Consider the following 13,136-nt stretch of genomic DNA (forward strand, 5'->3'; position numbering starts at 1 on the left):
CTTGGGGCTGGAGGGACCAGGTATTTCAGGAGGAATGGGGGTCCATATCTTGCTTGTAATGGCTCCTCTGTGTTAGATAAGGTTGCCTAAAATGGACTGCACAGATAATCTATCAACATGTCAACCTTACTGTATGTTCAGACGAAAAGCTGTAAAGCGATACAAGCGATAAATAGATGGGTAGATGGGTGATAAAGCGATAGGAGCAATACAACGCTTGAGCGATAGCTGTAAAGCTGTACAGCTGTAAATGAGAGTTGAAAACAGCTCAACTTTATGCAAATAGCTATCAGCGATTTAGCTGTAAATGACCTGACAAACAATCGGAATGTATTGAGGAGCAAGATAGAACGTTCAAATGGTTCACGTGATGAGTGATAAGAGCGATAGACATATTTTTGACATCGTTGCGTTTTGAGCTATTCAGCGATTTTGCATATTTTACAGCTTTTGGTCCGAACGTACAGTTACACACGTGAAAAGGTCTCTGAATACACCAAGCTCTCCCATCTCACATTTAGTATGCAATGGAACTTCTTTAATAAACGTACAATTCTTTATTATTGTGGGATTTTGCAACAAGTGTGGGATGTGTAAGTGATTCGATGTGCATTTTATGGTGCGCATTTAAGGGCAACATTGACAACATAGCACTTGTTAGCAACATTCTGAACGCTCTGACCATATATTTAACAGGGGTAGCCATAAAAAGTTTAATGAGCCGCACACTTTACACAAATTTGACAGCAGCTCTGAGTTATTGAATACATATTGTAATTCGGAGCCAGCTGGAAAAATCAATAGAATAGTATTTTTATTCCACCGGACTCCATTCAGTGGACTCCGAATAGACGTTTCATTTTGTTCTGTCTGCCAGATGGAATCTCTTCAGTCATGTTGTTAGAGGCCAGTAAAAAAAAAAACAACACAAAAAAAAGTACACCTGCTTCAGATAAATACATTTTCTGTGTTATTCTTCTCTGGGGTTAAATTATTGAGTGAGTTTCTACAAGGGTGTCTACTACAATGGCGCCTACCTGTCTGCATCCCTACTCATCTGCCATGTAGGTTTGTTCTGTTGTCCTTCATTTGCCGTGTTGAACCTCAGCTCAAAGATGTATTAAAAAAATCCCTTTCAGTGGGGCCAGGGCGTACAGAAGAACACCATGTGTACCACCAAGCAGAGCCGCTTTCATCCACTGGATTCCTTGAGATGTTTTCCACGTGTGCCAGGCGGTTTCCTCTTCAGAGGACCAGGCACAGTAGGGTCCCCAGAGGCTTGTTAGAGTGCTGCTCCTAACTACCACCGCCCCCTCCTCCTCCTCCTCCTCCTCCTCCTCCTCCTCCTCGTCTTCTTCATCTTCTTCTGCTGCTTTTGGTTAAAGCTTTAACGCTCTGTCACATGGCAAATCTATAACCAGGGAGCCCCACCACCACCGCCCCCACCACCACCACCGCAAAAACACACACGGCCATGTTTCCCAGCACAAAACAGCTTTTGTCTCGGTTCTATGTTTCCCTCTGCTCTATGGAAACGCAGAGGTTGTTTGCGATTGTTTGCGTTGAAGTGGCTGTGTTGGTATTGAACGCGAGGGGCTTGTTCACGATGAGCGTGGGACTCAAGTGGACCGTGTACAAGAGTGAGACAAAAGAGCCAGCCACGCCTTCTGAGGCACGGACATCGATTTGCACTAAAGCCTTTTATTAATATATGGGGTGCACACGCTTCCTTACATGTACAGAAACACACGCACACGCACACACACACACACACACACACACACACACACACACACACATTTTTGCAAACATTTCGCTGTGCAGCTCTTAAAATAGACTGTGCTGCCACTGACCAGGCATGCAACACGGTTGGAGGCAGCTAGGCCATCCATTGTTTACGTCTAAGACCTCGCTGAGATGTAACGACCAACGCAAAGACAGACACGCCTTGCCGTGACCATGGCGCAGTAGACCATGGCGCAAGATCGATTTCAAAGGGGGGGCCTCTATTGTAAAAGACCACTTTTCTTTCTTATTTTGTTTGTATCAACGTTGCTCACCCATAACGCCAGAATAAGCAGTAATTACATTTGGCTGCTGTTTACAAGAGCACTGGGAGGGGAGGGAGGGCTGGGGACAATGGATCACAACAGAACTGGAGGCCTAGATCTGTCAAAGGAATAACACACACATGCACACGCACGCACACCGAAGTGTGGTAAAGGGCTACTGGTAGCCCGGGCTGACACTAGAAAACAAACGTGGCTGCTAGCCCCCCCCCCCTTTCCCTGCGACAGATGACAGGCTGCTATGATTCATTGGGGACCAGTGTGGCCTTTATGTGTGAAGGCCTCAAGGTTGTCAGGAGACCCACCCAGGCGGGCCTGCAGTCTCCCATGCATCCCAGCCTTTGTCTTTGTATGAAGGAGCGTTGCTTCTAATTCTGAAATGCCCCAGAGGGCTCGTCCACTGGACCTTCTTGGGATCTGAGGTTTTCCTCCACTTTTCCCACAGAGGATCATGCGGGTGCTTTACTATGATCCCCGCTCACTCACTTACGACATTTTTCCTGCGTTCTGGATATGTGCGTGTGTGTGTGTGCGTTTTGAGCTCACCAAAGAAATGTATCTTAGAGAATGTTTGCTTACTCTTGTTGCCAGGACCGGCTCCTTATCCACGATGATGGAGAGCACCAGTGATCAGTCACTGTTAAAAACAGGAGTGAGTGGGCATAAGGGGAGCAGGGAGGCTGGCGGTCCAAAGTGGAGAGACTCCCACTCCATATGAATAAGTAGACTACTGGCTTCAAAATGATTTCATATCTGAGCCCTAATGATCGGCTTGCATCCAAAGATTGTGGCCATTACGACTCCCTGTGCGTGATGGCCACCCTCTCTGACTGTTATGAAAATAAATCAGGGTTTATACCGTTTTGATGGCATTACAGCGTCTCTGGGATACACATTAGAATCCAGGCCCATTTTGTGAGGTTCAGAGCTATAATCAAATGACTGTCATTGGCTTGGAGGAGCGGAATGTGTCGTCGTGAGCCAATAAGGTGGTGGCAATAAGGAGTGGCAGCATTGGGCGTTGTAGTGGGAGGTTATTGGTTGTGTGTGTGTGTGTGTGTGTGTGTGTGGGTGTGGGTGTGGTGTGGTGTGTGTGTGTACATTTCTGTAATGGATAAGACACACATCACACAGCCTTTCCAAAATACAAATCTGGGGCAATGACAAAAATGTGCACTTTTGTGAGAATTCAGTTAAACTGTCGTTAGCATGACAACGTTGAATAATGAGGCATTAAGGAGATAAGAGACTGTCGTTTCCCTGAGCGACAAGAAAAACTTTAAGTATCCTAATGAGCTATGGGGTAGATTGTTCAATCATGTGCAAAGAACTGGACCGAAGAAGAGTGACAGCACAGCAAAGCACGTGCCACTACCAAGGTGGTGTTGGGAGTAACCATGATTGAACTGGCTGCCATTACTTTGCAATTGCATCAATTATTTGTCATTCACAAAGCATAATATCTGATAGCCCTGGAGTGAAGAGACACTGGAGGGAAAGATGGATATGTAGAGTTTGGCCACAGGTCGGAAAACGAACCAGGGTCACAACAAGAAATGATTGCCTCTGTTAGTGGTATGAGGAGCTGCGCAATCAATGTTGTTTTGATGGGTACAGACATAGTATACCAGTTAAGTACGGTATGCGTTATTCCTTTTCATGTGACAATACGCTCGCACCCAATTCAACATTGTGATTGTAGAAAATGTCCCCAAAGCCTCCTGTTTAGTAAAGTCTCTCTCGCTCACAAGTTTGAAGAATAATGTGGGTGATGTGTGAAAAGGCTCTTCGTAACCAGATTGCCTTCACTGAGCAAATATTTGCAGTGGCTGTAATATGTCCGATCCCCCTGTGTCTAAGACAACTGAAATAGCAGAAAGGCAAGAGCGGCCATTAAACTGTCATGCTTGTTATGAACAATGCATACTTATGCAATGCACATGTACATATGTGTATTTGCTTCACAACCGCACAATCAAATGTGTTTCATTTTTCAGTTTTCTGTATTCCTTGCCACGCAGCCATCTTTCAATTACCAAAAATGCCGTACTTAAATAATAACTGCAGAATAACTGCAGAAAATCTGAGAGAAGAATGCCGGTCTGCTTTTGGGCTGGCTTTGATCACCATCACTTCAATACACTTTCCAGATCAAACCTTCCAAATTAAGCTGCAAATGCTCCCATCGCTAGCTGTGACCCCCCCCCCCGTCGCGTTCCTGTTGTCCTGGGGAAACTACGCTCACGCACATAAGACACGGAGTAGAAGGCAGACATCCTATAATTATCATCCTCACTGTAACAACAAAAGGGTCATGTTGGAGCACGGTTGCCATAGCGCTGTTTACCACTGAGTCGGGCACGTACCCTAGAGAGCAATGGCCTGTGTTGTCGCATGAACCCACCACTTTTCTCGCCATGCCTGGAGGGTTATCACTTGGAGGGGACTTGTGTAAGTGCCTTGCTTCAATCGACACAATTCAAGAACAGCAGGGCTCCGATGTAAACGCGTTGAACGTTAAAACCGCCACAGACCTGCTGCGAGGTAAAGTGTGAAGATCTTAAGGGCGAAGGATCCAGCAAACAGAGCTCTTTCCTCGCTATCTTACCCCCCCTCGTTTTTCCATCCATTCAAAGCCAACACAAAAAGGAGTCGCGACATCGGTGTGTTTGTTTGGCGACGCCCCAGAGTCTTGGAGGGATAATGATTAAATATGATGTGTTTTCTTTTGTTCCATCAAAGGTTGAATAATACATTTCAGACCTGACAGTGCAGCAACCGCATCGTTGTCAACAAACCCAAACAAAGGCTTTCAGCTGATAATTCCTGTAGCAGTCTCTAAAGCAGCATCCTTATCAGCGGACGTTAACTTGGTCCATAACCTGGGTTGGTTTCAACCAAGAAGCCGGAGCCATGTCCGCCTGTTTGTGAAGCCCTGACATGAAGTTCCTCTGACCTCAATGCATTCTATACATCTTCATAGGTGGATCCTAGTGGTTTGAGGCTAAAGGATCTTCAAGTCTTTCGGTTAGATTAAGTTAGGATCTCGTTGGCTAGTTCATCTGTATTTTGAGAGGACCTGTTGGACAGTTTTATTTCAATAAAAAGTAATCAAGATTTGTATATTAATGAGTTTGGCCTTATACTACCATTCCCACCCTAAATGGGCCAAATATGGATTGTTTTCACTGTTGGTCCCCAATGGGCAACGTCAGGGATGCTACGTCCATATTTTTTTTACAGTCTATTGTCCTAACTCACTGTGCCCCACCTGCTTCTTCTCAGCTCAGACAACAACAGCCATATGAAACAGCCATGGGCAAGGGCTCATAACCATCTAGCCATATTCAGAGTATGAACTTCTTAAATGCACCTACTGTAATTATAGGCTGTTAACTAACAGGGGCAAATGATTTTTAGACTTAAATAACCTTCAAAGCAGCCAGAATTCAAATGAGATACTTGAGTATAATCAGAGGAATGCAATGGGAAATCAAGGCTCCTGCTGGGAATGGAGTAGGGAGATTCTTAATTTATTAAATTATTTCTGAGCAGAAAACTTCTGAGATAACTGAGGAGGACCGATTCGTCTTAATATCAAACATTGGATTCCATTTTGAGACAGATGGAAAGGTTTGACTTCAAAAGAAGTATGTCTCTCTGATGCTGGCCTTTACTGTTTTACTCTTTTGAAAGGTTTTTTTTTTTGTGGTGGTGTTTCTGTAAGGACTCTGAAATGGTGGTTTTCCATTCCGAGAGGAGGAGAAAGCCTTCTTGGATCTGAGTAGCAGCAAGGTTTCTGTCACCCTGAGGCCAAACTGAGGTTACATCTGCCAGCTCATCATTGCATTGGCATTATAAAAAGGGTTGGTTTGGTTGTTCCTTCTACTGGGGGCTGTGCGATGCATTTGGGATAGTTGGCCTACGCTTAGCACCAGGGGGCAGGGATACACATTAAAAAAAGAAATGTGTGCACCAAATTGAACTAAATCGAGTCCCAACCGTAACTCCACTATTTATATCTATAGCCACATTATGTGGGATATACAGACAACCACAGTAGTAGCTCCGAAAAACAGCATTCTTCTTTTGGTCGTTTTTCGTTTTTTAAATGTTCTGTCTCACAAAGCCCTCCTGACCCTGGTTCTAAAACAACTCCAGCCCCTTCTAGGAGTCTCAGGGACAACAGTGAAATCACACGAGGTGGGACAGTGGTTGGCCGACCTCTGCTCGCCTGCTCTGCATCCCAAAACCCATTCTGGGTGCAGACCAGAAGCAGCAGGGGTGTGGGGGGAAGGGACTGCACCGAGGGGGGGGGATGGAATGGAACACGGCTGGCATAATGCAGAGCTCAGTCTACCAGGACTTTGTGTCCACGAGAAACGACGCGGCAAGCCTTTAAACGCTGGAACTTTAGAGCACCAAACCTTGGGTATTTGGTGTCTGTTCAAAACACTGTCGTGCCAAACACACTCCTGCCTGGAAAATGTGTACAAGTAATCCATTCTCCTAATCCGAGGTGGGCGTTCAAAAGGGTATCTCGCTGTGCCAAACCAGAATGTACCACACTCTGGGTGTGAGCTCTGATAGCGCCGCGGCTGAATCACGGTCTGCTTTGAGAGCATGGAGGTATAGGGTGGAAGAACAATCTTGACGAAATACAGGAATAGGTACGGATAAGGAAGGATATGGCAGCTGATTTAAACTAAGGGTGGCTTTCACACACATGGGGGGGGGGGCGGGGGTACTCAGATACCCCTAATACTACTAGACTGACACTAGACTCAAGATCCAGAAGTGAATGGATTTTTGTGTGATGGTTAGTATGAACCTGTTATAAAAGCGATGTGATGAAGTATGTAATGCAGTGTGAGTGACGAGTCCTTCCAGACCCTTCCAAAGATCATTAAGGGAAGTGTGACTGGCCATACCATGGGAACAGACCTCTGTCAAGGCTAGCCTGCACTTAGCTTCCCAAGGGACTCACTTAAGCTTAAAACATGCATGAGTTTAAGTTGAACTTTTATGGGTCGTCACTTCATATTGGATTGAGTTCTGTCATACATGTTTAACATACAATTTAACATAAAAGATTTGCCATTCACAAAGCACTGTGAATTTGCACTGCTCTAGCAAAAGTTCCATTATACTTATCCATTTCAGGGTTTTCTGCATATTATATTTGGTTACAATTTATGAATTTCCTCATAAATTAAAGATTAACAGCATTATTAATGACAATAATAATAAATTATAATTTAATGCTAAACCTCTGACCAGGATTTCTCTTTATTTATCCTAACCACTCTATAATTTCAACCTTGGCTGACTAACCACACATAATTAAGACATTTATTCCAAGTTCAATTCTGTGTACTCACCTTGAAAACAGCTTGGGGGCATAAAACTAAAACCAACACAATCTTTCTGCTACTAAATTAGACACAGTCGTATATTAAGGCCCTATTAAGGCCCTTCAAAGCTTTCAGAATAGTTTCTCATTTGCATTGCCTTGAGTGAATTTGACATTTTGGCCCATTATTATTCATTAATATGATCGGCAGTGGAAGCATTAGCCACCCATAGTATGCAGTGACATTAATGTAGGTGCATGACTCACTGTGATTTCCCATTCGAACACAGACTATTACTGTAATGACTTATATTAGGGATTATAGTGGGCCATTATTTCTTGCATTATTCCCGTGAACACCATCAATATAGAGCTTTCTGGGAGCCGGAACGGGTGTGCATGTGTGTGTGTGTGTGTGTGTGTGTGTGTGTGTGTGTGTGTGTGTGTGTGTGTGTGTGTGTGTGTGTGTGTGTGTGTGTGTGTGTGTGTGTGTGCGTGTGTGTGTCAGCAGACCCACTAGGCCTGTATTTAGCTCCGTGGTAGCTGGAATTAAGACAGAAGGGCCCATTCTTCCACAGGCACAAGTGGCTTTCATCTTAGCTCAAGTCATGCTTGTATATGGCTGGAGGCCCCCCCATCACTGAGGATTCCCTTTTTTGACAACATGCCCTCACCTCAAAGCAGCAGCAGCACACACACAGAGAAAATTGAGAATTGTTTCACAATCTAGACGATGGATGAATCTAGAGATGGAAATTGCTTCCCTTGTATTGCCTCTCTGAGATGGTTCACATTATCATTGAAATGAGGCTTGAGCATTCCCTTTTAGGTAATGCACCAAAGTGATCATTCAAGCATTCAAGAATTCAGCTTTGTGTTCCTGAACACTTTGTACTTTCAACTGTCATCACGCCATCCCATAACACCCAAAATGGATATCTACCAAGTACAGTATATTGCTTCAAATCATTTATATAAGAGCAGTTTTCAGAGCACTTTCCAATACACAGACAACAAGCCAAGCAGTATCTTGGTCCTTGTCTCTATGGGTTTTACTCTCCTGTAAATATAATTTAAGCAACTTTCAAAAATGCATACGTTTGCAGCCAACAAACACATTTATAAAAAAAACAGCAAGAATAAACAAACCAAAAAACACGAAGCTCATTCCCATCGTGGACTTGGGAAGGAGGAGAAAAAATCTCAAAGCGACTCAAGAACCCAAACCTCCACAAATATCAGTTCCACATCATCTCTCATCACTTCTGGTGGAGATACCAGTGGTCTTAAACCCTTGCTAAGGTGGGGCCCGGTTATCTGAACCAAAACGTGGTCTCTCCCTCCCCCCTGCTATCAGGCTGAGGCCAAAGCAGTGCAGGCTCTGAGGCAGTAGCCGGTATCAGACGGTGATGATGTTACACTCTAAAAGGCTAGCGCTCACCCCAACCACCCTCCCACCCTCCAGCCACAACCGTCTGGAGAATGACATGCCGTCGGCACAGCCAAGTGACGATGTCTGGTCTGTGGAGCAAACTGCACCACCCACTGCCACCAGTTATTTCATTATTTATGTTTAGTTATTCACATCTCATCAGTGCTGGCGAAAAGGTTAGACGCTTTCGAAGATGAGGTCCAAAGCCAGCAGGGACACAGAGACGGTACCGCAGTAGAAATCCTAGATCAGGATTTATATGGTATATATATCTTTCACAAAAGTGACGATATTAAATATATAGGATCCCTGTGTATGGTCATTTAAGGATAAAATATAATCCTGATAGGGAGGTTGTATTTATGTGGTCATTGCTCCAAGGCCTGCATACATAACACAAGACTAGCGAACTGCTATGGCATAAGCTAATGGGGATCCTTTAATAAAACAAATAAAACAAATACATATCTAATCTATACATTTGCGTGGAGTGACGGTGGTCCGAGAAAGCATACCACAAGGTATTTGAGTCCCACATTATTCCACGTATTTGAGTACCACACATTATCTTTGGGTTTTTCATCTAACCCGGTGAAAAATGTAACGTAACGCAACTAGCACCAACTAGTGCCAACGGTGACGCAAAACCACGAGTACCGTTTAAGATTCAGTCAGCCTTCTAAAATAGACAGCAGCACTCGATCGGCGTGTGTGTCCGCTTATTACCACCGACACGTTACACTGATGAATGAAGCTGAGTGCTGACGCGGGTCAATGAAGGGTTAAACACATCTCAAAATGATGGGCATGGGTGAGTGTGTGTGTGTGTGTGGGGAGGGGGTGCGAGATCATATCACATCACAGCGCCGTAGAGCCGGTATCAGCCAATGGCTTAGCAGGTGCAAGGATTTAAGGCCACACCATTTCAAAATAAGGGACATTCTCTCTTCCTCTGTATTTTTTTCATCAATCAAGTAATTCTAGTCGAAGGAGTGAACGTTGTTAGAGAAGGAAAAACAAAAGAGAAAGATATATGTTTTTTACATCGGAACGCACGTGATGCAGTGACCGCCACCATTTTGGGAGCATAGGAGCTTTAGAGTTATCGTTATTATTTTGGCGCTGATGTTTTTTCGGTCATGTTTAGTAATTCGTTGTAGAATTATTAATCACTTTAGGGTGACATTGGTTTGCCTGAAACTGCCACCATTTTTCTTATGTGAGACACAAAACAATGTTTTAATTGACAAAGGTTATGGTATATTTACGTAGATTAAGGATTTCGCGGTATCATAACTCTCAAGTTCTAAATATGGTGAACAAAACATCCCATGATGCTGATTCTGATAAACAAGCCCCATATAAGAAAATTTGCTCTGTTTTTGTCAATATTTACCCCTTTGATTTCTGAATCATTCACCGTCAGGGATTTGATGGGATTGAATGCCGCATTCATTTGGAATTGAACCACTTAATGTGGGTCGATATCCCTAAAGCCTCAAAGGGTTTCCTCAATCAATGTTTTATTCTTACCTTCTTTTATTCAAGACACACACACCTCATGAAAGCAATCGTTTCATTAACATTCATAAGAGCCTGAGGATAAAAGTTTTTAAACTTATTTTTCTATGGTTACTCCTCCAGCTTCAGATTTTTCAGTCGCTGCAAAAATGGGAAAATATATTTCTCTGTAATGCACAATAACAACCGGGAACACCCTCCAACACCCAAGGGCCACGAATCCCAGCAAAGGGAGAGACACTCCACACAATCTTACACATTACTGGAAGCGCAATCGGCAATCGAGTACCTAAAAACACGCCGGCCCGGCACAGCGGTTAAATGAAAAGGGTTTAACAGGGCCGTGTTATCTACGACAAACGACGGTCGAGCAGAGTGCAGAAGAGCCGGTTGGGATTTGTGTTTTGGATCAATGCCTCTTAGCGGTATAGGAAACAGAAGCCACTAATGATACGCAGAGGATCAGGTCAGGATGTGATCAGTCCCATTGAAGCCAGATGCGGGCATTACCCGTGATGACTTAGCAGAGGCACAGAACGCCCCACTGGCTCTGGCTCCGTGTCACTGCCGTCTGATGGTTACAGCATCCACCTCCCCTAGACTGGAGAATGGCCACCATTGGGGGGGGATCGACAATGCAGGGCTATGTTGTACAATTAAAAAAAAGGGATTGAAGAATATTTTGTGTTTTTTTCCATCACTCGCATGCTGCAGCACTGCTCCTATCCACCGATCTGTTTGATCTTAACTGCACGGAGAAAAAAACAAAACTGGAGCCTGGTGAATCTTGATCACCACGGTTACGGATCGACCCAACTATCTCAGTCAGCCAGCCTCGGCGCTTGTTGGAGGTATTTTGAAAACAGTCGGTACACAAAGAAAGAGGGGAGGGGTGATCGAGAGGATTACAGGAAGTGTGATCAAAAAAGTGTAAAGAAGAGAGGAAACAGTCTCAGAGTGACAGATGGAGATTGCCGGAGAGAGAGAGAGAGAGAGAGAGAGAGAGAGAGAAAGAGAAAGAGAAAGCGAGAGAGAGAGAGAGAGAGACAGAGAGCAAGAGAGAGAGAAACAGATTGAGGAAGGGAGAGCGAGCAACAGAGTGAGGGCGCGGGAGCTGAGAGACAGAGGGAGGGAGAGTGAGACAAAGAGAGGAAAGAGTGAGAGATGGACTGGAAGAGAGAGAGAGAGAGAAAAAGACAGACACAGAGAGAGGGAGAAGTGAGTTTGACAAAGAAAGAGACGGGATGCGCGCGCGCGGGGGGGGGGTTGTATGACAATTAGACGCAGCAGTAGGCAGTGCATTCTTCAGACCTCCAGTAGATTGTCATTTGTTCGGCGAGGTCTAATCGAGAAGGAGGCATCAAAGGCGCAGGCTCCTCACTTCATCAAGAACCCTCTGGCTGCTGATCAGCGAGTTGCCTCTGTCTCTCTCACTGGGTCTGCACCTCTCTTCATCTCTATCGCCCTCCTCTCCCTCACTCTCTCTCTCTCTCTCTCTCTCTCTCTCTGACTCGTGATGTCGCTATGCTTTCTGTCCATATCAACAGAGACACGCTCACAGCAAACTCACGAAGGGCGCACCCACTCACACTGAGCCAAGCTCTGAGCCTGGGAAACACCACAGACACGAGGGGACGGGGGAGGGGAGGGAGAAAGGGGGAGGAAGAGAGAGAGAGAGAGAGAGAGAGAGCAACATAATGAGAGTGAGGGAGAGAGATCAACAGATTGAGTGCGAGGGGGATGAGAGACAGAGGGAGGGAGAGTGACACAAAGAGAGAGGAAAGGCTGAGAGATGGACTGAAAGAGAGAGAGAGAGAGAGAGAGAGAGAGAAATAGATAGACAGAGAGAGGGAGACAAAATAAGAATGGCCTTCCCTTCACCCAGGAGCCCGGAAAACAAGACGGTGGTGTCTGTGTGTGTGTGTGTCGACCACGCTGAGCGACTACATGTTGTTCCTGTTTCTCTGCGACTCGAGCTGAATGTGATTATGCTCTGCAGGCGGCCATTTCTTTTGGACAGCTCAGATGAAGCTGTTTGTGTTGTCAAGCGACTTTCTGTCTGCTCCAACAATCACCTTCCCTCATCAATCCATTGTGGGATTGTGTGAGGCATCCATCTTATCTGGGAAATAGCATTAACGCTGCCAGAGCACAGAGACAGTGTTAGTGCAGGGTAAGTGAGTAATTCCTGATCAGAAAAGAGATGGGGCGTGGTTCACGGTAACTTCTGATCACCGCGGTTACAAATCAACACACTAATTAGCACGGCCTTGACATTTGTTAAAGGTGCATAATGAGAGAAAACTCTTGCACTCTTGTGCACTCTTCCCTCATCAATCCATGTTGGATTTATGTGAGGCATCCGACTTTTCTCCATTTCTTCAGGGATCATTGGTTTGCGATGATTCGGATTGTTGATTATATCAGTTGTTTTAGGAAAAAGCATTGGAAATGATTGTTCTTCATATCCAACTGATGAACACACTTGGTTTGTATAGATAAATGTCACACTTTACCCAATCATTGATTACCACAGAATACAAAATGTGAAAAGATTAACACATCCATACAGATATTGTGTAACATCGAATAATACCATAACTCCTGAACTTTCCCTATTTCCATAGAGAGTACCAACCACTTACCCACTTGAAAACACATCTTTTTTTTTGCAAACGACCAACAGTCGGGAAGTGCTTGAGCATTGATTCAAACTGCACATCCTCCTCAAAAGCCTTCTTTAAGTGCCTTCATGTGATAT

General features: G+C 44.7%; 1 protein-coding gene across 2 annotated transcripts in view; it reads right to left on the minus strand.

The window, feature by feature from the left end:
* The window catches only part of shisal1b (shisa like 1b), a gene marked incomplete at its 3' end in the record, with an annotated part of 28,827 nt that overhangs the window by 12,550 nt on the left and 3,141 nt on the right, over positions 1 to 13,136 (minus strand). The gene's annotated exons all lie outside the window — the stretch shown is intronic.

The sequence above is a fragment of the Micromesistius poutassou genome (assembly GCF_964030765.1).
Source record: "Micromesistius poutassou genome assembly, chromosome: 13".
In the NCBI taxonomy this organism is placed as follows: domain Eukaryota; kingdom Metazoa; phylum Chordata; class Actinopteri; order Gadiformes; family Gadidae; genus Micromesistius; species Micromesistius poutassou.